Genomic DNA, 24,557 nt, shown 5'->3' on the forward strand with positions numbered 1-24,557 from the left:
CAATATATGTTAAGAAATAAATTAATAATAAGTAATATTCAACATAGATCAGTTAATAAATAACTGATACATGTTGAAAGCCTGAGTCTGAGCCGGCACCATGGCTCACTAGGCTAATCCTCCGCCTTGCGGCGCCGGCACACCAGGTTCTAGTCCCGGTCGGGGCGCCGGATTCTATCCCGGTTGCCCCTCTTCCAGGCCAGCTCTCTGCTGTGGCCCGGGAGTGCAGTGGAGGATGGCCCAAGTGCTTGGGCCCTGCACCTCATGGGAGACCAGGAGAAGCACCTGGCTCCTGCCATCGGATCAGCGCGGTGTGCCAGCCGCGGCGGCCATTGGAGGGTGAACCAACGGCAAAGGAAGACCTTTCTCTCTGCCTCTCTCTCACTATCTACTCTGCCTGTCAAAAAAAAAAAAAAGAAAGAAAGAAAAAAGAAAAATTTGAGTTAAATGATAGGTTGAGGCTGGCCTTGTGATGCAGCAAGTTAAGCTGCTGCCTGTAGTGCTGGCATCCCGTGTGAGCACTGGTTTGGGTCCTGTCTGCTGCACTTCCAATCCACCTGGGAAAGCAGCAAAAGGTGGCTCAAGCATGTGGGTCCCTGCCACCTACCCAGGAGGCCTGGATGAAATTCCTGGGTCCTGGCTTCAGTCTGGCCCAGCCACAGTTGTGGCCATTTGGAGAGTGAACCAATGGATGGAAGATCGACCTCTCTCTCTGTCTTTTCCTGCCTCTATAACTCTGCTTTTCAAATACAATAATAATCTTTTAAAAAGTTTATCATGGTGCAAACATTTTTGAAAGTCTGGGCATAATCTTTTTCATCACAGACATTCTCCATGCACTTTTTTTTTTATTATTATTTTTGACAGGCAGAGTGGACAGTGAGAGAGAGACAGAGAGAAAGGTCTTCCTTTGCCGTTGGTTCACCCTCCAATGGCCGCCGCGGTAGGCGCGCTGTGGCCGGCGCACCACGCTGATCTGATGGCAGGAGCCAGGTGCTTCTCCTGGTCTCCCATGGGGTGCAGGGCCCAAGCACTTGGGCCATCCTCCACTGCACTCCCTGGCCACAGCAGAGAGCTGGCCTGGAAGAGGGGCAACCAGGACAGGATCGGTGCCCCGACCGGGACTAGAACCCGGTGTGCTGGCGCCGCAAGGCAGAGGATTAGCCTAGTGAGCTGCGGCGCCGGCCTTCCATGCACTTTTTGAAGACCCCTTGTATTTGACTACCTTTGATGTACAAAGCCCAATTCTAGATGCTAAAGGGAGTGGTATACAGAACAGATAGTGTTCTTGTTCTTTTTTTTTTTTTTTTTTTAAGTGTTCTTGTTCTTATGAGATGTACAGTCGAGTGGACAGGGGCTGGCACTGTGGCTTACTTGGTTAATCTTCCGCCTGCAGCTCTGGCATCCCATATGGGTGCTGGATTCTGGTCCCGGTTGCTCTTCTTCCAGTCCAGCTCTCTGCTGTGGCCCAGGAAGGCAGTGGAGGATGGCCCAAGTGCTTGGGTGCCTACACCCGCGTGGGAGACCAGAAGGAGGCACCTGGCTCCTGGCTTCGGATTGGTGTAGCTCTGGCTGGGGTGGCCATTTGGGGGGTGAACCAATGGAAGGAAGACGTTTCTCTCTGTCTCTCTCACTGTTTATCTGTCAAACAACAACAACAAACAATTGAGTGGACAAGCAAGACAAATCAATTATAATTAACTTCAAGAAAATTATAAGTAAGCAAAGTAGAAGTGTAGAATGCATGTAGCAAACAGACCTGAGGATGAAAAGGAGTGAACTTAGGCAGGTGGAGGAGGGTTTGGGGGAAGTGGATCACTGGAATGAGAAGCTCCTGAGGCAGGCGGGAGCCTACAGCAGGGCCTGCAGGAGGTCCAGTGTGCTGCAGTACAGAGGGGAATGAGTGCGAACAAGGCTGGAGAGGCAGGCAGGAGTCCATTCTTTTTTTTTTTTTTTTTTAATTTTTGACAGGCAGAGTGGACAGTGAGAGAGAGACAGAGAGAAAGGTCTTCCTTTGCCGTTGGTTCACCCTCCAATGGCCGCCGCGCTGCGGCCGGCGCACCGCGCTGATCCGATGGCAGAAGCCAGGTGCCTCTCCTGGTCTCCCATGGGGTGCAGGGCCCAAGGACTTGGGCCATCCTCCACTGTACTCCCTGGCTGCAGCAGAGAGCTGGCCTGGAAGAGGTGCAACCGGGATAGGATCGGTGCCCCGACCGGGACTAGAACCCGGTGTGCCGGCGCCGCAAGGCAGAGGATTAGCCTAGTGAGCCGCGGCGCCAGCCATGGAGCCCATTCTATAAGGCCTTGCAAGCCACCTGATAGAATGGGGATTTTATTTTCTTGTATTTTTTAAAAAAGATGTGTTTGTTTATTTGCAAGGTGGAGTTACAGAGGCAGTGATGGGATGCTGGCACAGCAGGCTGGGGCTTTAGCCTGCTGTGCCACAGCACCAGCCCCTCCAGCTTTCTCATAATGCACACCCTGGGAAGCAGTAATGATGGCTCAAGTAGTTGGGTTCCTGCCACCCACTTGGGAGATCCAGATTGTGTTCTTAGCTTCTGCCTTTGGCCTAGACCAGCTCCAGTTGTTGCAGGCAAGTGGGGAGTGAACCAGCAGATGGGAGCTTGCTCTCTCTGCCTTTCAAATAAACTAAAAAAACCTTTTTTTAAATTAGGAGCTGGTCTAAAGTTACTGTGTCAGTAAGTCCTGCTCCAACAACAGCACACTCTTGGTGACTTAGCAGTTATTGCTCACTCCTGCCACGTGTGAAATGCAGGTCCAGCAGCCATGTGGACACTCACACTTATGCAGGCTGCATCTCAACAAGTGCTTCTGTGACCCTCACGGCAGGAACTGCACGCCAAGTCGTCACTAGCTCTCACAGCTTTCATCCGAAGCGAGGGTACATTTCCGCTACCATCTCATTGGCCAAGGCCAGTCACAGAGCCATGCTTTACAGCAGAGGGAGTGGGAAAGGGAACCCCACAATACATCCAGGAGGAGGAGTGACCAGGCAGTGTTTGTGGAAAGTTCTAAATCCTACCATACCCACAGAATTGATTTTGTGACCATTGTTGAGTGACGGTTGCGAGCCGTACTTAACACCAGTTCACCGCTGCTGACCTGCAATCTGGCTTGCTACCATTTCTCTCTGCTGGCCCCAGTGCTGCACCCGGGGACACTGGAAACACACCTTCTCTCCCTGGCTCAGAACAGCCAATCTGGAGACAGCATCTCTTTCCCCTAACTCTGCCCTTCCAGCATAATTCCCCAGTCGGCCCAGCTGGCCTCCTGAGCCCGGGACTTCCTCTGCATCCCGATCCTCCTCCTCGGGCTGTAACAAGTTGGCAAGATGCCTCCTAGCTTGGCACCACAAACCACCGTCTGAGCAGCCCGTTCAGAGAAATGAGGGCTAAGTAAGCTTAAGGATGGGGCTGACCTTCCAAAGCAATTTCTGCTCAACAGTCATTTAATTTATTCAGCAAATGCTATTGATAATCATATTCCCAGTGGGAGGCCCAAGAAACCCAATCAGATTGTTTTCCAATTTAAAACTCCTGCAAGGCTTTCCAATGACTTGGAATTAAAATGCCCATTCCGGGGCTGGCACTGTGGCATAGTGGGTTAAAGCCCCGGCCTGCAGTGCTGACAGTGCTGTATGGGCACTGGTTTGAGACTTGGCTGCTCCACTTCCAATCCACCTCTCTGCTATTGTGCCTGGGAAAGCAGTAGAAGATGGCCCAAGTCTTTGGGCCCCTGTACCCATGTGGGAGACCTGGAAGAAGCTTCAGGCTCCTGGCTCTAGATTGGCCCAGCTCTGGCCACTTCAGCTTTTGTGGCCATTTGAGTAGTGAACCAGCAGGTGGAAGACTTCCTTCTCTCTCTGTCTCTACCTCTCTCTGTAATCCTGTCTTTTAAATAAATAAAATAAATCTTCAAAAACAAAACAAAAACTGGAATCAGCAGAACTGGGACTTGAACCCAGAAACTTAGATATGGGGTATAAGCATCCCAAGCAGTGTCTTCTTCTTTTTTTTTTTTTTTTTTTTTTTAATAAGATTTATTTATTTTGGGCCCGGCACCGTGGTGCCGTGGGTAAATCCTCCGCCTGCGGCGCTGGCATCCCATATGGGCGCCGGTTCTAATCCTGGCTGCTCCACTTCCGAACTAGTTCTCTGCTGTGGCCTGGGAAAACAGTAGATGAGCCAAGTCCTTGGACCCCTGCACCCGTGTGGGAGACCCGGAAGAAACTCCTGGCTCCTGGCTTCGAATGGGCGCAGCTCTGGCCGTTGCGGCCATTTGGGGAGTGAACCAGCAGATGGAAGACCTTTCTCTCTGTCTCTCCCTCTCACTGTCTGTAACTCTGCCTCTCAAATAAATAAATAAAATCTTAATAAAAAAATAAGAATTATTTATTTAATTATTTGAAAGGCAGAGTTGCAGAGAGAGAGAGGGGAGTCTGATTCACTCCCCAGGTGGCCGCAACAGCTGGAGCTGTGCTGATCAGGAGCCAGGAGCTTCTTCCGGGTCTCCCACATGCGTGCAGGGGCCCAAGGACTTGGGCCATCTTCTGCTTTCCCAGGCCACAGCACAGAGCTGGATCTGAAGTGGAGCAGCCGGGTCTTGAACTGGTGCCTATATGGGATGCTGGCACTGCAGGCAGTGGCTTTACCCGCTATGCTACAAAGCTGCCCCTCCCCCAGCAGTGTCTTAATCACCACCAAATGACCTCGATATGAATCTGAAAGCATAGGCAACAAAAACAAAAATAATCAAATGGGATTACATAAAAATAAAGAGTTCTGAACAGCCAAAGAAACAACATAACCTATGAAATCGGAGAAAATGTTGACAAGTCATATATGTGACATATTGGCAAGTTATATATCTTATAAAGAACTCAAACAATGGTTTAAAAAAATTAAAAAAAATGGGCTGGTGCTGCGGCTCAATAGGCTAATCCTCTGCCTGCGGCGTCGGCACACCAGGTTCTAGTCCCGGTTGGGGCGCCGGATTCTATCCCGGTTGCCCCTCTTCCAGGCCAGCTCTCTGCTATGGCCCGGGAAGGCAGTGGAGGATGGCCCAAGTGCTTGGGCCCTGCACCCACATGGGAGACCAGGAGAAGCACCTGGCTCCTGGCTTCGGATCGGCACGGTGTGCCAGCCGCAGTGGCCTTTGGAGGGTGAATCAACGGCAAAGGAAGACCTTTCTCTCTGTCTCTCTCACTGTCCACTCTGCCTGTCAAAAAAAGAAGAAAAAAGAAAAAAAAATTTAAAAATGAGCAAATGAGGGTGGGTGGGTTCATGCTGCAGCTGATTCAGCCACTGCTTGGGATGCCTGCAACGCGAATCAGATGGCTTTTTTGAGTCCCAGCTTCTCCACTTCCGGTCCAGGTCCCTGCTAATGCACCTGGAGGCAGCAGATTATGGCCCATGTAGTTGGGTTGCTGCCGCCCATTGAGAAACACAGATGGAGTTCTTGGCTTCTGCCTTTGGCTTGGCCTAGCTCTGGCTGTTGCAGGCATTTGGGGAGTGAACCAGCAGATGGAAGAGCTCTCTCTGTCTCTGTCTCTCTCCTTTTTCCTCCTTTTCTGTCACTCTTCCTTTCAAATACATATATAAATATTTTTAAAAATGGGCAAAGAACTTGGATAAACATTTCTCAAAAGAAAATATACAAGGAGTGGCGCTGTGGCACAGTGGGTTGGTTAAGCCACTGCCTGCAATGCTGGCATCCCACATGGGTGCTCGTTTCAGTCCCAGCTGCTCCTCCTTTTTTTTTTTTTTTTTTTTTTTTAAGATTTATTTATTTATTTGAAAGTCAGAGTTACACAGAGAGGAGAGGCAGAGAGAGAGAGGTCTTCCATCCGATCGTTCACTCCCCAGTTGGCTGCAACGGCCAGAGCTGCACTGATCTGAAGCCAGGAGCCAGGAGCTTCTTCCGGGTCTCCCACATGGGTACAGGGGCCCAAGCACTTGGGCCATCTTCTACTGCCCTCCCAGGCCATAGCAGGGAGCTGGATAGGAAGTGGAGCAGCCGGGATTAGAACTGGCGCCCATATGGGATGCCGGTGCTTCAGGCCAGGGAATTAACCCACTGCGCCACAGCGCCGGCTCCAGCTGCTCTTCTGATCCAGCTCCCTGCTAATGCACCTGAAAAAGTGGCAGAGAATGGCCCAAGTGCTTGGGCTCCTACACCCATGTAGGAGACCCGGGAGAAGCTCCTGGCTCCTGACTGTGACCTGGTCCAGTCCTGGCTGTTGTGGACATTTGGGGAATGAACCAGTGGGTGCAAGATCTCTCTCTCTCTCTCTCTCACTCTCACTCTCACTCTCACTCTCACTCTCTCTCCCTCCCTCCCTCCTTCCTCCCTTCCTCCCTCCGCTTCTCCCTCTCTCTGTGTAACTCTACTTTTCAAATAAATAAATATGTAAAAAAAGGCATACAAGTGGTCAACAGGTATATATGAAAAACTCAATGCCACTAAACATCAGAGAAATGAAAATTAAAACCACAATGAGATATTACCTCATAACTGTTTGAATAGCTATTATCAAAAAGACAAAAGATAAGAATTAGAGAGGATGTGGAGAAAAGAGAACCCAGTCTCACACTGCTGTTGAGACAACTGTCATGAAAAACAATATGGAGTTTCCTGAAAAGGTGAAAAAAGAATTACCATTTGATCCAGCAATCCCCTCTACTGGATACATACCCAAAGGACAGGAGGCCAGCGTGCGGATGGGCTGAGCTGTCTATTCCCATGTCTACCGCAGCATCATTCACAATATGGAATCAACCCCAGTGTTCATTAATGGATGACCGGATAAGGAAAATGTGGGATATATACACAATGAAAGGAAGTCCGGTCATTTGTGATAACATGGATGAACTGGGAAGATGTCATGTTAAATCAAAAAAGACAGTCACAGGAAGATACTTAGACACCTGTGTGAAATCAAACTGTTGAACGGGAGGAAGTAGAGAAGACTGGCAGTTACCAGAGATTGGAAGGAGTGGGGCTGGGGAAATGTTGGTCAAAAGACAGCAAGTTTCAGCCAGAAGTTCTACAGTTCTATTGTATGACATTGTGGCGATAGTTAATAACTACCTGTTTTTGGAAATTGCTAATAGTAGATACTAAGTGTTTTCAACACACACAAAAATACAATAAATCTGTGAGGTAATGCATTTGTTAATTAGATCTATTTAGCCATTCCACAATGTATATATGTTTTAAGACAACATGTATGTGATAAATACATAGAATTTTTATTTGTTAACTTAAAAAATAATTCTGGGCCAGTGTTGTGGCATAGTGGGCTAGTAACTCCTGCATCCTCTATCAGAGTGCTGGCTCGAATTCCATCTGTTCCACTTCTGCTTCCCCCCAATGCACTGGGAAGGCAGTGGAAGATGGCCTAAGTACTTGGGTACCTTCCACCCACATGGGTGACCTGGATGGAGCTCCTGGCTGCTGACTTCAGTCCAGTTCAGCCTTGGCTATTGTGGGCATCTGGGGAGTGAACTAGCAGATGGAGGATCTTTCTCTGTCACTGCCTTTCAAATAAATAAATCTCTTGTTAAAAAATTAAAAATAAATTCTTCTACTTAAAATATTTATCTGAAAGGCAGAATAAAAAGTGTTTCCATCTGCAGGTTCACTCCCAAAGGGTCTGCAACACAGGCAGGGACCAGAGCTAGGGACCCAAGATAGGAATCATGAACTCAACCCAGGTTTCCCACATAGGGGGCAGGGACTCAACTACTTGAGCCATCACCGCTGCCTCCCAGGGTCTGCATTAGCAGGAAGGTGGAGTAGAAACCAGAGCCAGGAATGAAACCCAGGTACCCTAATGTGGGACACCAGTGTCTTAAACTCTAAGACACTCAAAGGCTGCCCCCCCAAATAAATTCTTAAAAAGGAAAAAGAAAATATTATTTGAGCAATCAAGAAACTTGATAAACCTGTAACTAAACTGATGAAGAAAATGGAAAGAACACGGATTTCCAATGCCAAGAATAAAAGAATTGGGGCCTGTGCTGTGGTGTAACAGGTGAAGCTGCTGCCTGCGACACTGCATCCCATGTGGGCATCAGTTCGTGTCCTGGCTGCTCTGCTTTGGATCCAACTCTCTGCTAATAGCCTGGCAAAAGCAATGGAAGATGGCTCAAGTGCTTGGACCCCTGCCACTCACATGGGAGACGCGGATCAAGCACCTGGCTCCTGGCTTTGGCCTATGAATAACTTTTAGCTAATTGCTGTGATTTGAAAGTGTCTGTGAAAAAACATGTGTTGGAAACTTCATTTCTGGACAACCCTTTTGGAAGGTAGGGCTTAATGGGAAGTGTTTAGGTCGTGTGGGCTCCACACTCATAGCCAGGTTAATGCTGATCCGGCACACGCCTCGCTAGTCACCCTGTAGCAAGGGGAGGCCAGGAGGAGCCCGGCTTCTGCTTCCTGACCCACCACTTCTCAGCAGGATGCCACCAGGGATGGTCATTTTCCTTTTCTGAGCCACAGGAGTCTCAAGATTAAAGGGTGGGACCAGCCCTGTGGCACAATAGGCTAAGCCTACTGTGGTGCCGGCATCTTATATGGGCCCCAGTTTGAGCCCTGGCTACTCCACTTCTGATCCAGTTCTCTGCTAATGGCCTGGAAGATGGCCCAAGTCCTTGGGCCCCTGCACCCACATGGGAGACCTGGAAGAAGCTCCTGGCTCCTGGCTTCAGATCGGCCCAGCTCTGGCTGTTGTGGCCATTTGGGAAGTGAACCAGTGGATAGAGGACCTTTTTCTCTGTCTCTTCCTCTCTTTCTCTGCAACTCTACCATTCAAAATAATTTTTTTTTAAAAAGATTAAAGGGGTCGGCGCCGTGGCTCAACAGGCTAATCCTCCGCCTTGTGGCACCAGCACACCAGGTTCTAGTCCCGGTCGGGGCTCCAGATTCTGTCCCGGTTGCCCCTCTTCCAGGCCAGCTCTATGCTGTGGCCAGGGAGTGCAGTGGAGGATGGCCCAAGTCCTTGGGCCCTGCACCCCATGGGAGACCAGGAGAAGCACCTGGCTCCTGCCATCGGATCAGCGCGGTGCGCCGGCCGCGGCGGCCATTGGAGGGTAAACCAACGGCAAAGGAAGACCTTTCTCTCTGTCTCTCTCACTGTCCACTCTGCCTGTCAAAAATAAAAAAAATAAAAAAAAAGATTAAAGGGTGGAACATTCCAAAATGTACAGTGTAAACCACAGAATCCTATAGAGAGATAAAGTATTAATGAAAATAGGTGGTCAGGTATTTCAGTCCTTTTTTTTTTTAAGATTTTTTTTTTTTTTTTTGAAAGGCAGAGTTACAGAGAGGCAGAGAAGTCTTCTTATCTGCTGGTTCACTCCCCAGATGGCCACAATGGCCAGAGCTGCACTTCAGAGCTCTGAAGCCAGGAGCCAGGAGCTTCTTCCAGGTCTCCCATGCGGGTGCAGGGGCCCAAGGACTTGGGCCATCTTCTACTGCTTTCCCAGGCCATAGCAGAGAGCTGGATTGGAAGAAAAGAAGCTGGGAGTTGAACTGGCGCCCTGGGATGCTGGCACTGTAGATGGCGGCTTTACCTGCTATGCTACAGTGCCGGCCCCGGTATTTCAGTCTTTTATTCCCATTTTTCTCATCTGTAAAATGGTAATAAACATAGTTCTGACCTTACAGAGATGACCAGGTGAAGTGAGAAATTGGCTGTGATGTGCTTAACACATAGAAGTGCTCAATGAAGGCTGACTCTTATACCTGGGTGCCTGGAGCATAGGACAGGACGCAGGGGGCAGCAGTGGCTGCCAGAGCCTGGGCTTGGGTCCGGGCATGTGGAGGCTACCTAGAGCAAAGGTGAAGATACTGATCAGGATAGACAGTTGTCCATAGGCTTGGCTGTGGTCTTTTGTGGGGTCCTGGGCACTTCGCGAGACAGGCAGGAGGGATGTGGGTGGCCTGTGGTGCTGAGGACAGCCCCAGGACCTCGGGGTCATTGCTTCATTCTGAGTCTTTGTGCACCTGCCAGGTGCCCAAAGCTGTGGGTGGTGGCCAGTGGGAAGGAGCCAGAGATGCACCCCCAGGGCCTTGGAGCCGGCCGTTTGTTCTGGGAACTTTTCTGCATCTGTGCTTCCTGAGCCCCAAGGTTTCTCAGGTGAACGTTGACTAACTCCATCCACCCCACAACCCCGTAGAACCTGTATCTGAGTGTGCACAAGTGGCTGCACCTGTAGTTTGCCAGAAAACCCGAAGGGCTTGTCAAAGCCATGAGGGCAGTCTGAGAAGGTGCAGTTTAACCATGACCGCCCTCCTCTTTCAGAGGAAGAAGTAGCTGGCTGCTTTGGGGCACTCTGCTCTAGATCCAGTGGCCAGCACTTAACCTAAGAAATGTACCCACCCAGGGTTTGACCAGCGAGCACCTGTGGTTCATCAGTAGACATGCTGGGAAGGACAGAGCCACCAAGTCAGTGTACTAACCGCCGCCACCACGTGTCGGCGCAGATGGCATTGATGCCTGCAATGCAGTGCGCTAGCGCTTATTCATTCATACAACTTGTTCAGCGTGTGTTCACCAAGTGTGCATTGTCGTGTCCGGTATGAGACCCTCCCCAAAACAACTCACAAAAGGCAGGCTGGATGCAACAGCAAGAGGATTTTACTACCAGCTAGCTGGGGCTCTTACAAGCACCATCTCTGCCCCTCCCAGCATTTTTATGCACTCGAGTAAACAAGTTCATAGGTCACTACATACATAGGCAAGTTCCTTATTCCTTATATGGCAATTACCTAAATTTATGCATTTTATTGGTGCATTTGAGCAACTTAGGGGCTAGGTGTCACACAGGAAGGCAGAAGAATCTAAATTCCAGAAATAGTTTCACTCCCGTACCCTTAGGCCTGTCTTTTCTGGCTTAAAATAAGGCCTGTCATGGAGGAACGGTGGTTCTCGCAACAGGTCCTAAAAGCTGCTAAGACTAAAATTTAGCTTGACTTTAATATGTTGCCCCATATTTATATCACTTAATCTTTTTTTTTTTTGGAATTATATCATTTAATCTTAACATACTACACACTATTAAGTCTTAACTCCAAATGTACTTAATCTAAGCTAATTTAGGGTTTGAATTAATTACTTACAACTGAACTCCACAGCATAGTGCTTGGGGTATGATGGTGTAGGACACAGTTCCTTCCCCTACAGAGAGTTCAGACAGACCTGTAAGCAGATGGTTCCAGTGTGTGTGACAGATCCTCCCACCAGGGAAGCATGGGGAGCTTTGGGAGCACGGAGGAGTGGCCTTGACCCAGACGAGGGAATCCCTGAAGTCCTCCCGGAGGAGGGGATTCTGCAGCTGAGCCAGAAGGGACAAGTAAACCAGGCCGAAAGGCAAACAGCAGCAGCAGCAAAGCCATGTAATCTTTTAAGCACCATGTATCCAACCGTACATTCACAGTTCTTTTTTTAATTTGCAATTTCTATTTTTTTAACTTTTATTTAATAAATATAAATTTCCAAAGTACAGCTTTTGGATTACAGTGGCTCCCCCCCCCCCCCCCCCGCATAACTTTCCTCCCACCCACAACCCTCCCATCTCCTGCTCCCTCTCCCATTCCATTCACATCAAGATTCATTTGCAATTACATTTATACACAGAAGATCAATTTAGTGTATATTTTAATCACCACTAGAAGTTATCATTGGAACTTCAAATAGTATTATTTCTTAATATATCACCTTAGCCACATACATCGTCTCCCACCTGTTCTCCTATTTATTTATTTATTTATTTGGCAGAGTTAGAGAGAGGGAGAGGAAGGGAGAAGGAGATGTTTCATCTGCTGGTTCACTCCTCAAATGGCTGCACCAACCAGGACTGGACCAGGCTGAAGCCTGGAGCCTGGAACTCCATGCAGGTCTCTCACATGAGTGGCAGGGGCCCAAATACTTGGGCCATCTTCTGCTGCTCTCCCAGACACATTAGCAGAGAGCTGGATTGGAAGTGGAGTAGCTGGGACTCAAACCAGTGTCCATAGGGGATGTCGGCACTGCTTTACCCACCATCAGCGCCAGCCCCTTTATTCTTGTTTTTACATTGATTTTTGTGTACATGTGTTTCTTCTGCATTACAATTGCAATGCTGGCCCTGGTGACTCCTTTCAAAAATGGTAATTTCTGGGCTGGCATTGCAGCATAGTGAGTTAAGCCACCTCCTGCAGTGCCTGAATCCCATGTCCAGGCTGCCCTACTCCCAATCCAGCTCCCTGATGTGCTTGGGAAAGCTGCGGAGGATGGCCCAAATGCTTGAGCCCCCGTGCCTCTACGGAAAACCTGGAAGAAGCTTCTGTCTCCTGGCTTTGGCCTGCACTAGCCCTGGCCATTGTGGCCACCGGAGGAGTGAACCAGCCAATAGAAGGCTCCTCCCTCTCTCTCTCTGTAACTCTGCCTTTCAAATAAATAAAATAAATCTTAAAAAAGATAATTTCTTTAATAAGCACATAACTGGCACATAGTAAGTAGTTAATATATTGTAGCTATTATTAGTCCTTAGGCTGGGGAATTTTTCTATATCTTTTTTTAAGATTTACTTATTTATTTGAAAAAGTTACAGAGTGGGAGAGATCGTTCATCCACTAGTTCACTTACCAAATAGACACAATGGCAGGTCCCTGGACCAGGCTGACGGTAAGTGCATTAGCAGGGAGCTGAATTGGAAGTGGAGGAGCTGGGAGTTGAACTAGTGCCCTTATGGGATGGTGGCATCACAGACAACGGCTTAATCTGTTGCACCACCACACCAGCCCCTACTTCTTAAATTCTTTCTTTTTTTCCTCTGTCTCTGTTTCTGGCTTCTGTATTGCTGCTAGATGGACTTGAACTCCCTGGGTCAGTTCTTCTTCCCTTTTAACTTTTTCTGTTTTGCTTTGAAGCTCTCTGTCATCATTTGGTTTTCTGGGAGACTTCCCAGTTTTTGTCATCTGCACCACCAGCTTGACTGGCAGCCCATTTCATGACTTTTATTAAGTCTGTCAGTTTTAATGATTGATTTTAGCAATCTCATATTTAATTTTTAGGAACTTTCCCTCATTTCCCAATTGCTATTTTTCCAGAACAGCCTGATCTCTTTTTGATACTTACAATATTTTTTAGATTATTTTTAAATATTTCAGATTCTATGATATCTTTTCAAACTTTTAAAATTTGATTTTAAAAATTTTGTAAACCATAATCTTTCTGTTCTCTAAATAACCTCTTTAAATTATTTCTTATTTATATTCATTTAAAAATTATTTATTTAAGGCAGGATGACATACGGAAAAGGAGAGACGAAAAGAGGTGTCTTCCATCAACTGGTTCACTCTTGAAATGGCTACAACAGCTGGGTCTGGGCCAGGCTGAAGACAGGAGCCAGGAACTCTATCCTAGTCTGGAGTAGGAGGGACCCAAGTAGTTGGGCCATCATCCAGTGCCTTCCCAGGCAAATTAGCAGTAAGCTGGTTTGGAAGCTGAGCACCTGGGACTCAAACTGGCACTCCAATACGGGATGCCACACCATAAGCAGTGCCTTAATGTGCTGTGCCACAACACCAGCTCCCTATTTATATTTGTTTTATTTGAAAGGTAGAGAGAGAGAGGGAGAAGAGGGAGGAGAGAGAGGAGAGAGAGTAGAGACAGGAAAGAGGAGAGAGAGAGAGATTGCCCATGAACTGGTTCACTCCCCAAACAGCTGGAGCTGGGCCAGGCTGGGTACAGGAGCCTGGAACCCAGTTCACATCTCTTACATTGGTGGCAAGGGACCCAAGTACTTGGGCCACTACCTGCCTCCAGGGTGTGCATTAGCAGGAAGTTGGAACTCGAGGTGAAACTAGGCACTCTGATAGGAGATGCTGTGTCAAACACCTACCCCCACAAAATAATCTTTATTTTCTTCTGGGAAAGTCGTCCTGTTTGTGCATATTGATCCTTTTTTTTTTTAAAGGTTTATTTGTTTATTTGAAAGGCAGAGTGACAGAGAGAGAGAGAGAGATCTTCCATCTGTTGGTTCACTCTCCAAATGGCCACCATAGCCAGGACTTGGACAAGGCCAAAGCCAGAAGCCTAGAGCTCTATTTGGCTCTATCAAGTGGGTGCAGGGGTCCAAGCACTTGGGTTGTCTTCTGCTGCTTTTCCAGGTGCATTAACGAGGAGCTGGATCGGAAGTGGAGTAGCCAGAGCTCGAACTGGTATCCAGATGGGATGTTGGCCTTGCAAGTGGTACCTTAACCTACTATGGCACAGCACAGGCCCTGGTCCTGATTTTTCACGTTATTTTCTTTGAGGGTCTGGTGATCCTTGTTTGTCGGTTCTTATTTATGAATGAATAACTATATTGATTTATGAAAATTCTAGAAAATACAAACCAATTTATAGTGGCACACAACAGATAGAAATCAGTGGTTGCCTAGGGAGTTCAATGGTGAGAGGAGAGTGGATTACATAGGACTATGAGGAGACTTTGGGGGGATGATGGAAACTATATACTTAAAATATATGCAGTTTTTTGTGTGCCAATAATAAGTTTTTCTTTTTTTTTTTCTTTTTTTTTTGACAGGCAGAGTTAGTGAGAGAGAGACAGAGAGAAAGGTCTTCCTTCCATTGGTTCACCCCCCCAAATGGCCACCACGGCCGGCGCTGCACCGATCTGAAGCCAGGAGCCAGGTGCTTCCTCATGGTCTCCCATGCGGGTGCAGGCACCCAAGCACTTGGGCCATCCTCCACTGCCTTCCCGGGCCACAGCAGAGAGCTGGACTGGAAGAGGAGCAACTGGGACAGAATCCAGAGCCCCAACTGGGACTAGAACCCGGAGTACCAGAGCCGCAGGCAGAGGATTAGCCTAGTGAGCTGCGGCGCCGGCCATAAGTTTTTCTTTATTATTTATTTATTTGAAAAGCAGAATTACAAAAATAGAGAGAGAGAGAGAGACAGATCTTCCATCCACTAGTTCACTCCCCAAATGACCATAACAACCTGGGGATGGACCCAGCTGAAGCCAGGAGCCAGGAGTTTCTTCTGGGTCTCCCACCTTGGTGGCAGGGTCCCAAGGGCCTGGGCCATCTTCTGCTGCTTTCCCAGGTGCATTAGCAGAGAGCTGGCTCAGAAATGGAGCCCCAAGGACTCAAACTGGCATCCATATGGGATGGGACCACTGCAGGCAGTGGCTTAACCTGCCGAGCCACAGCGCCGGCCCTATTTGTGCCAATTCTCTCTTAATAAAGCTATAAAATACTTGCACAGGAAACAACATGTATTTTGTAAGAACATGCATAAACAAAAAGGCATTAAGTTATGAGAGTTGCTTATGGGTGCAGAGGGGCTACCATCAGGGAGCAAAGGTTGATGGAATAAACATAGTGAGAGAGGGACTTGGACTGATCGGTGGTGGTTACGCCCTGTGAGCTGATCTCAACTCTCTGCTCCTGAGGGAATGAATGAACGATGAATGAACGAATCGGGGGCCAGTAAAGGGTGGTGTGTTTCCTTCTGAGTCGGATGCTGCTGCCTCCCAGGACGCCTTTCCCTTGACCCGGGGCTGAGTGGTCAGGAGAAGTGGGATGTGGGCTGGGGCTCCTACAGTGGCTCTGTCCTTTTCTCCGAGGGGCCCAGAGTCCTTCAGTTCCTCCACTCTGCTTCTCTCGCACCTGATGTCCTCAGGGTTTGTCCTTCCCAGATGAGGGCATTATACTTTTGAGAGTATTTCTCCAGACTTGACCCCGGACTGTTAATTTATCAAAGGAGACAGGGGAAGGTCCCCAAACTGTAGCAGTTCCAAGCTTTTTTCTGTACAACCCCATGACCTCCTCATGGCCCAGTCTTTTTTTTTTTTTTTTTTTTTTTTTAAGATTTATTTATTTAGGGGCCAACACCGTGGTTGGGCCTCTGCCTACAGCACTGGCATCCCATATAGTCACCGACCAGTTCAAGTCCCAGATGCTCCACTTCTGATCCAGCTCCCTGCTAATGGCCTGGGAAGGCAGTAGAAGATGGTCCAGGTACTTCTGCCCCTATACCCACATGAAAGACCCAGAAGAAGCTCCTGGCTCCTGGCTTTGGATTGGCCCAGCTCTGGCCATTGCAGCCATTTGGAGAGTGAATCAGTGGATGGAAGATCTCCTCTCTATCTTTCCCTCTCTCCGTCTGTGATTCTGCCTCTCAAAAATAAATAAATAAATAAATATTTAAAAAATATTTATTTAGTCATACATTTATTTAAGTGGCAGAGAGAGAGAGAGAATAGAGGGAGAGATCTCCCACCTACTGGTTCACACCCCAAATGCCTGCAACAGCCAGTGCTGGGCCAGGTCAGAGCCAGAGCCAGGAATTCTATCTGGGTCTCCCATGTGGGTGACAGGAACCTAAGTACTTGAGCCATCATCTATTGCCTCTCAGGCTGTGCATTAGCAAGCAGCTGGATTGCAAACAGAGCTGGGACTTGAGCCAAGGCTCTCTCTAGGGATGCAGGCGTCCCAAGCGCAGGTTAACCCACTGTACCACAACACTCGCCCCTCATGGCCCAGTATTGCTTGATCCTTCTCCAGGACTCCCCTAGGGAACATCTTGGCTCCATCTGTGTCTCAGTTTGCTTTGTCCTTTTCCTTCAGTTTGATATCACTGTTTTCTATCTTCTAGGAATTAAAATTTTTTTTCTGGTTAACCAAAAATTGTTTCCTTGTTTTTCTTTATCTTTTTAAAAATATTTATTTATCTGAAAATCAGAATTACAGAGAAGCAGAGGCAGAGGCAGAGGTAGAGAGAGAGGTTTTTCATCCACTGGTTCATTTCCCAAATGGCCACAACTGCCAGAACTGGGCCGATCTGAAGCCAGGAGCCAATAGTTTCTTCCGGGTCTCCCACGCGGGTCCAGGGACCCAAGCACTTGGGCCATCTTCTGCTGCTTTCCCAGGCCATAGCAGAGAGCTGGATCGGAAGTGGAGCAGCCAGGCCAAGCTCGCAGGTACCTGAGGTAGTGGCTGTCTCACCTGGTAATGGCCTGGCTGGGAGCGCCTGGGCCGGGCAGGCCCTGCTCTTCCTCTGTTTGTTACCTTGGGTTTCTGCTCATGACAGTGGCAGGGTTTCAGGAGACAGAAACAAAATAATTCTCGGGTGGCTTAGGCTAAGGACTAGCTCCTAGTTTCTTCTACACTTTCCATTGGTTACAGCAAGTCCCAAAGATTTATAGGGATGGGGAGACAGATTCTACTTCTTGGGTGAGGAGCTACAAAATTACTTTGCAAAGAGCAGAATGTAGGGATGGTGGACTGTGGAATCAGTATGCAATTCCTTTCCCACAGGAGAGAAAGTACCCTCAAACGGGGGGGGGGGGGGGGTGCTGCGACTCAATAGGCTAATCCTCTGCCTTGCGGCACCGGCACACTGGGTTCTAGTCCCGGTCGGGGCGCCGGATTCTGTCCCGGTTGCCCCTCTTCCAGGCCAGCTCTCTGCTGTGGCCAGGGAGTGCAGTGGAGGATGGCCCAAGTCCTTGGGCCCTGCACCCCATGGGAGACCAGGAGAAGCACCTGGCTCCTGTCATCGGATCAGCATGATGCGCTGGCCGCAGCGCGCTGGCCGCAGGGGCCATTGGAGGGTGAACCAACGGCAAAGGAAGACCTTTCTCTCTGTCTCTGTCTCTCACTGTCCACTCTGCCTATCCAAAAAAAAAAAAAAAAACCAACTCAGGGGGGAGCTGGGGGTCCCAGGCCGTGCTCTGGAGTGTGGTGCCTGCCTCACACATGGGGCTGCAAGCTTCTGTTCTAGCCCACTACCATAACCAAATACTGGAGACTGGGTGATGCATTCAGGAGGGAAAGTTGATTTCTCAGAGTTCTGGTTGCTGGCAAGTCCAAGGTCAAGGCACCGGCAGATTCTGTGTCTGGGGAAACTCGTGTTCTCCTGGGTCCTCCCATGGAGACAGGAGCGATCTCTGTGTTCTCAACAGGTGGACGAAACAAAGGACAAAAGGGCAAAAGGGGCGGCGAACAGCTCCCTTGAAACCCTGCATAGGTCGTGAGGCCCTTTCCTGAGCGCTTCACCCTATTACCTGCCAGCAAAGCCCCGCCTTCTCGTGGCCTCCCTGGGTGAGTAGCTTTCGGGAGGGAGACACACGTTCCACCCGTGGCAGCTCCGTACAGCAAGACCGCGTCTCCCTCTCCCCGCCCCTTCAGCAGGCCCCTGGGAAAGGCCGGCAGAAGTGAGGAGGGAGGAGCAGAGCCGTCACTCTGGCTCCCCTGGAACAGACGGATTTCAAAGTCCTCTGGGGCCTGAGAGGCTCCCTCGCGCAAGCTGTCCTCCACCACCTCGAGGGAGCTTGGGACGGTCTTGTCCTTCCCAGAAGGATGACAAGCCCGAGGTCACCAGCTAACTGGGGAGGACCCTGATCCTGCCAAGGGAACCCACAGGGTGCGCCCGAGGGGCTGTGTGTGAAACCAGCTCTGCTGAAGCAGCCGAGTGCGGGACAGGACACGCTGCCAGGCTCACAGCGTGCCCTGGGGTTCCCTTACCTCACCGATGGGAGCGAGCCCTGAAACCTCCCCCGACCGGGTCATCCACAGCCTCCTGCTCTTCCATTCCAGGTCCGCAGCCTCCTGCTTGTCGCCCCAGCCTCCTCCACACTCCTGCTTTTCCCAGGCGTTGGGAGCCTTGCATCACATCTCTGCCCAAAATAAAGTGAGCTAGCTCTATAGTGGTGAGGTGCTGGTCTCAGTTCTGTCCTTGAATGGACTTGCTTCATGTTCTTGATACTTCTGTGTAATCTGATAATTCTGCGAGGTAGTCACCTATGTTAACCCCATCTTACAGGTAAGGAAACTCAGGCACAAGAGGTTAAGGCAGCTGACTCAAGGTTGCATAGTAAGTGGCCTGGGTTACGATTTGAATGTCAGCACTCTGGTTCCTGAGCCTGTGCTTTTTATTGTTAACCTGCATGGGTTGCTTCTTATATGCAGGCCTTGTGTTACATGTATTAACTTGTGTGACTCACACAATAGTACCTTTGTCTTGGTTTTACAAGTAGGGAAACAGGCACAGAGAGACACGATAGGCACTCTAGTTACTGGTTACCTAGTTACCAATCCTCTTCCAGAATCAAGGGCTAATCCGCTCGCTTCCCTGAGGGCTGTTCAGCCCAAGGCCCATAATCCGTACCTAAGGGCCTTTGGGTCCACGAAGCAGGGTCTCAGCATTTCCACCAAAGCCTGTCTCTTGTTTTGCTTCTTGGTCTATGCACGCCTTTTTCCTTCCTCATTAGATCTCGAGAGCCACTAGGGCAGACCTGAGGCCTGCTCCTTGCTCCAGTTTTCCCGGCTCACGGCAGTGGAAGCGTCGCCTAGCGTACAGGCAGGGATCCGAGGCTGCTGTGTAATGGAAGCACAGGACATCAGAAAGCTGAGGGTGTTGAGGTTTCCCCTTACGGGAGCGAAGTGGCTGCCCACTGCGACTAGATTCAGCCCAGGACTTGCTGCCTTGGCCTCTAAGCCCACTCCTAACCCCCATATCCTTTAGGCAAATAAAATCTGATTTCATAACACCGCCCCTCCAGGAATTTCCTAAGTAGAGAAGCCATCATCACAGCAAATACAGTGAACACTTCGCAAGTGGAGTCCCGACAGCAGCACATCTGGGCCCTACTCACAACAGGTTGCAAACTTGGAGATTAAGCGTTAGGACCGACCAGAGTTTCCACATAACTTTAGTCTTGTTTTCCTCTACATGAAAGAGAGAGGGCATCTGGAACAATGCTTCTCCTATTACATAAAGGAAACCTGAGCTACTTTGCAGCCAACCAGCAGGTTGAAGGATGAACCGAGGCCCAGAATCTTTTTTATGGAGTGAAGTGCAAGACCTACTCCACAAGGGCTTTCTCTCAGTTCTCTTCTAGGGAAACTGAGGTCTAGGGACATGTACCTCTCAAAAGACTATCAGTGCTGAGTAGGGTCAGAGGCACCCATCCAGGCTGAAGACTTAGAAACGCAAGGCTTTGGCCCCTCCCAAATAAGCTCAGGAGGCTGACTCAAGGCCCTCAGGGTCTGGGTGCTTCTGAGACATTCAAGGCTCCCCACAGATGGGCGCTCCATCATCAGTGACTGCCCATGGGCCATTCCTGGTGCTGTGATGTGCACGCTCAGGGTGGACTTGGTACCTCTCTGGTGAAGCTGGCAGCTGAGGCCATTCCAATGCTTGTTGTGAATGATGAACTGTCCAAGGAAGAAGTCAAGACTGAGAACAGGGGTGGACATCTGGTCCAGGGGTTAAGATGCCCGTGTCTCAGGGCTGGTGTTGTGGCATAGTGGGTTAAGCTGCTGCCTACAATGCCTGCATTGTAAGTGCAGGTTTGAGTCCTGGCTGCTCCACGCGCAATCCAGCTCCCTGTTAATGCACCTGGGAAGACAGTGGAAGATGGCCCAAGTCCTTGGGCTCCTGTTGCCCACCTCGAGATCTGGAAGAAGCTCCTGGCTCCCGACTTTGTTCTGGCCCAGACCTGGCTATTCAGCCATTTGGGGAGTGAACCAGAGGATGGAAGATCTGTCTCTCTCATTCTCTCTGTAACTCTGCCCTTCAAATAAATCTTACAAAAAAAAAAAAAAAAAAAAAAAAGAGTTCAGAGTTCCTGGGTTCCATACCTGGTTTTGGCTTCTGACTCCATCTTCCCATTGATGCACACCCTGGGAGGAAGCAGGTAATAGCTTAAGTGGTTGGGTCTCTGCCACCCACTATAGCAGACTTGGATTGAATTCCTGGCTCCTGGCTTCAACTGGTCCCAGCCCTGGCCATTGTGGGCATTTAGTGAACCAGTAGATGGGGACTCTTTGCCTCTCAAATAAGTGCTTTTTAAAAAACAAGACTGAGAACATTGATCATCTTAATTTGAAAGTGGTAGATCAGGCTGATTGTGTGGCACATTTTAAGAGACATACCTTAAAAACCATAATATGAAATATAGGAAACTTGTTACCTTTATATTTTAAAAAAAAGTATTCTAAAAAAAGAGTCATCCACAACTTAAAAACTAACGAGGGTCTACTACCGATGGCAGAGTTGTCAGTGAGGCAGATCAGACTGCAATTGGATGGGCAGCCAGTCAATGCAGCAGCCAGAGCTGCACAGCTGGATGGAGTTGGTGTCTCTGCAGCAGAGAGCGGCTGTCTACTAACAGGAGAACCAGCTGCCTTGCTCCAGAGCTGTTCTTACAGACCAAGAGAACATCCTCCATTGGAAAACCACAGCTCGATTGCTTCTCGGCCTTTTGGCTAAGGTGGAGTGAGAAGCACACGTGGTTCCACCACATCCTGACTACTGTAGAGTTTTCTCTGTATTATTTCAATTTCCCCTTCCCCATTCCCTTACTGTACATAAACTGGTGCATGTGCACCATGCATATTGCATTAAAAAAATCCTAGCAGGTTAACAAGCTGACGTTCTTTTACATTTTTTAAAAAAAGATTTATTTGAAAGACAGAGTTACAGAGAGAGGTAGAACCAGAGAGAGAGATAGGTTTTCCATCCACTGGTTCATTTCTTAAATGACCACAAACAGCCAGAGCTGAGCTGATCCAAAGCCAGGAGCCAGGAGCTTCTTCCAGGTCTCCCACACGGGTGGAGGGGCCCAAGCACTTGGCCACCTTCCACTGCTTTCCCAGGCCATAGCAGAGAGCTGGAGCAGAGGTAGAGCAGCCAGGACTAGAACCCGTGTCCATATAGGATGCTGGCTTTAACCTGCTGCACCACAGTGCCAGACCCTCTTTTACATTTTTTTTAAAAGATTTTATTTGGGAGGCAGAATTGCAGAGAGGCAGAGGCACAGAGAGAGAGAGAGAGAGAGGTCTTCCATCTGTTGGGAGATGGCCACAGTGGCCGGAGCTGCATGTAGCTGAAGCTAGGAGCCAGGAGCTTCTTCCCGGGTCCTAAGGACTTGGGCCATCTTCCACTGCTTTCCAAGGCCATAGCAGAGACCTGGAATGGAAGTGGAGCATCCAATGCTTGAAATGGTGCCGGCCCCTCTTTTACTTTTTTTTTTTTTTTTAAGTTTTGAGGGGCCTGTGCTGTGGCATAGTGGGTTAAGCCGCTGCCTGCAGTACCAGCATCCCATATAGACTCCATTTCCAGCCCCGGCTGCTGTAAAAATACTTCCATACCTGATTCTGCTGGAGAAGCTTAATTAAAAAAATTTATTTATTGAAAGGCAGAGATACAGAGAGGCAGAGGCGGGGAGGGGAGAGAGAAAGAGAGAGCGAGCTCTTCCATCTACTGGTTCACTCTTCAGGTGGCTGCAACAACCAGAGCTGCGCTGATTTGGAGCCAGGAGCCAGGAGCTTCTTCCAGGTCTCCTTTGCAGAGGCAGGAATTCAAGGACTTGGGCTATCTTCTATTGCTTTCCCAGACACATTAGCAGGGAGTTGGATTGGAAGTAGAGCAGTCAGGACTTGAACTGGCGCCCACATGGGATGCTGACACTGTAGGTGGTGGCTTAACCCATTATGCCACAGCATTGGCCCTGAAGTTTAACGTTTTTATCATTATATCTTTTTTTTTTTTTGGCCAGGCAGAGTTAGACAGTGAGAGAGAAAGACAGAGAGTTATAGACAGTAAGAGGGAGACAGAGAGAGACAGAGAGAAAGGTCTTCCTTCCATTGGTTCACTCCCCTAATGGCTGCTACGGCCGGCGCTGCGCTGATCTGAAGCCAGGAGCCGGGTACTTCCTCCCAGTCTCCCATGCGGGTGCAGGGGCCCAAGGACCTGGGCCATCCTCTACTGCCCTTGGGTGCTGGCGCCGAAGGCAGAGGATTAGCCAAGTGAGCCATAGTGCCGGCCTTATCATTATATCATTTTACCTCTACCTCTCTCTGCAACTCTTTCAAATAAATAAAATCTTAAAAAAAAAAAAGAATTGATACTGTAATCTTTTTTTTTTTTAAATCCAGGACAATTTTATAAATCTTGTGTGTGTGTGTGTGTGTGTTGTTACATGTAGGGCAATCTGGCAATCTTTTTTTAAGAAAAAAAATCCTATAGTTTTCCCTTCAAGTGTCCTGTTTAAATTTGTTTAAAATGAAACAAATATTTACACAAGGCACTATTTTTTTTTTAAGATTTATTTATTTGAAAGAGTTACAGAGAGGCAGAGGCAGAGGCAGAGAGAGAGAGAGAGAGAGAGAGAGAGAGAGAGAGAGAGAGAGTCTCCCATCTGCTGGTTTACTACCCATATGGCCACAATGGTCAGAGCTGCACATATCTGAAGCAAGGAGCCAGGGGCTTCTTCCGGGTCTCCCACGTGGGTGCAGGGGCCCAAGGACTTGGGTCATCTTCTACTGCTTTCCCAGGGAATAGCAGAGAGCCAGATCGGAAGTGGAACAGCTGGGACGAGAACCTGTGACCATATGGGATGCCCAGGCAGTGGCTTTACCCGCTGTGCCACCGCGCCAGCCCCTAGGCACCATTGTTAAAAGACCCCCATGCCAATTCTGTAAGGTAGGCATGACAACTCTTCTGATTTTACCGATAAATGTCAATCCAGTGAAGCGGCCCAAGGCCAGCCCCAGCGGCTCAGGGGGCAGGGTTACCAGGCCACAGCATTTTCCTGTGCTCCTCCCCACAGGGCCTCACTTCCCCTGCCTGATGCCTAGAGCAACGGTTTTGGATTAGTCTGAGTTCGAATCCACACTCAGCTTATCTGTGGGATCCATACAAATCGTTTAGTCTGTTTTGTCCTCGGTTACCTCATCAGTAAAAATGAGAATAAAAATATATTTTTCATCAGGTGTCTGGGAAGTCACCCGGAGAACAGCACAAGGCCCCGTGAGCAGGAGCTGGCTAGGAGTGGGTGTGTGTTGATTAGTGAAGGGCGTCTGGTCCCCAGGGTCCCCTGTCCAGGGGGTCCCAGGTTTGAAACCCTAGACAGCGAGGCCTGGGAGGGCATGACCCTGGGGAGGCCACTCGGCAGAATGTGGTTGAGCAAAAGGACACGTGATATGCTGTTTGGCGAGAGACACGGGTCCCGGGGCTGGGGGACCAGAAGGGACAGCGCGGGGGGGGGGGGCGCCCCAGAACTTCCTGTGTCTGTCTCCCAGCCAGTGGCCAGGAAGCCAGGCGCCGGGAGCGGTGGGTGTCCAGCGCTTCTCCACGAAAGATGCTGCCAAAGTGTTTACGGAGGTTGATGGGGTCCGTGAGGTCACTCTGTCCGTGTTGTCAGGGCCGGCCTGTCCCGGGAGTTGGGGCTGTGGCGTGCGCACGGGACGGGGGTCTGGAAGGAGACCGTGGCGTCCACCCGCTGCCATGCTAATGTTTCCGAGGGTGCCCTTGCGAGGCGAGCGCCTAGCACGCCCTGGCGCCTCGGCCGGGCCAAATCCGGGAGTCCTCTGGGTGCGATCTCAGCCTGGCCGCCGGGCACGACCTTGACCGTTGAGCGCCGCGGGCCTGGGACCGGTTGCCTGGCAACGGCGCGCTCTCCGGCGACCTGCGCCACGCCCTCCCCCGCCCCTCCCAGCCTCCGCGGGCGCGCGCGCGGGCGTGCAATCCCCGGCTG

Source organism: Lepus europaeus, chromosome 5 (genome assembly GCF_033115175.1).
Source record: "Lepus europaeus isolate LE1 chromosome 5, mLepTim1.pri, whole genome shotgun sequence".
Classification (NCBI taxonomy): domain Eukaryota; kingdom Metazoa; phylum Chordata; class Mammalia; order Lagomorpha; family Leporidae; genus Lepus; species Lepus europaeus.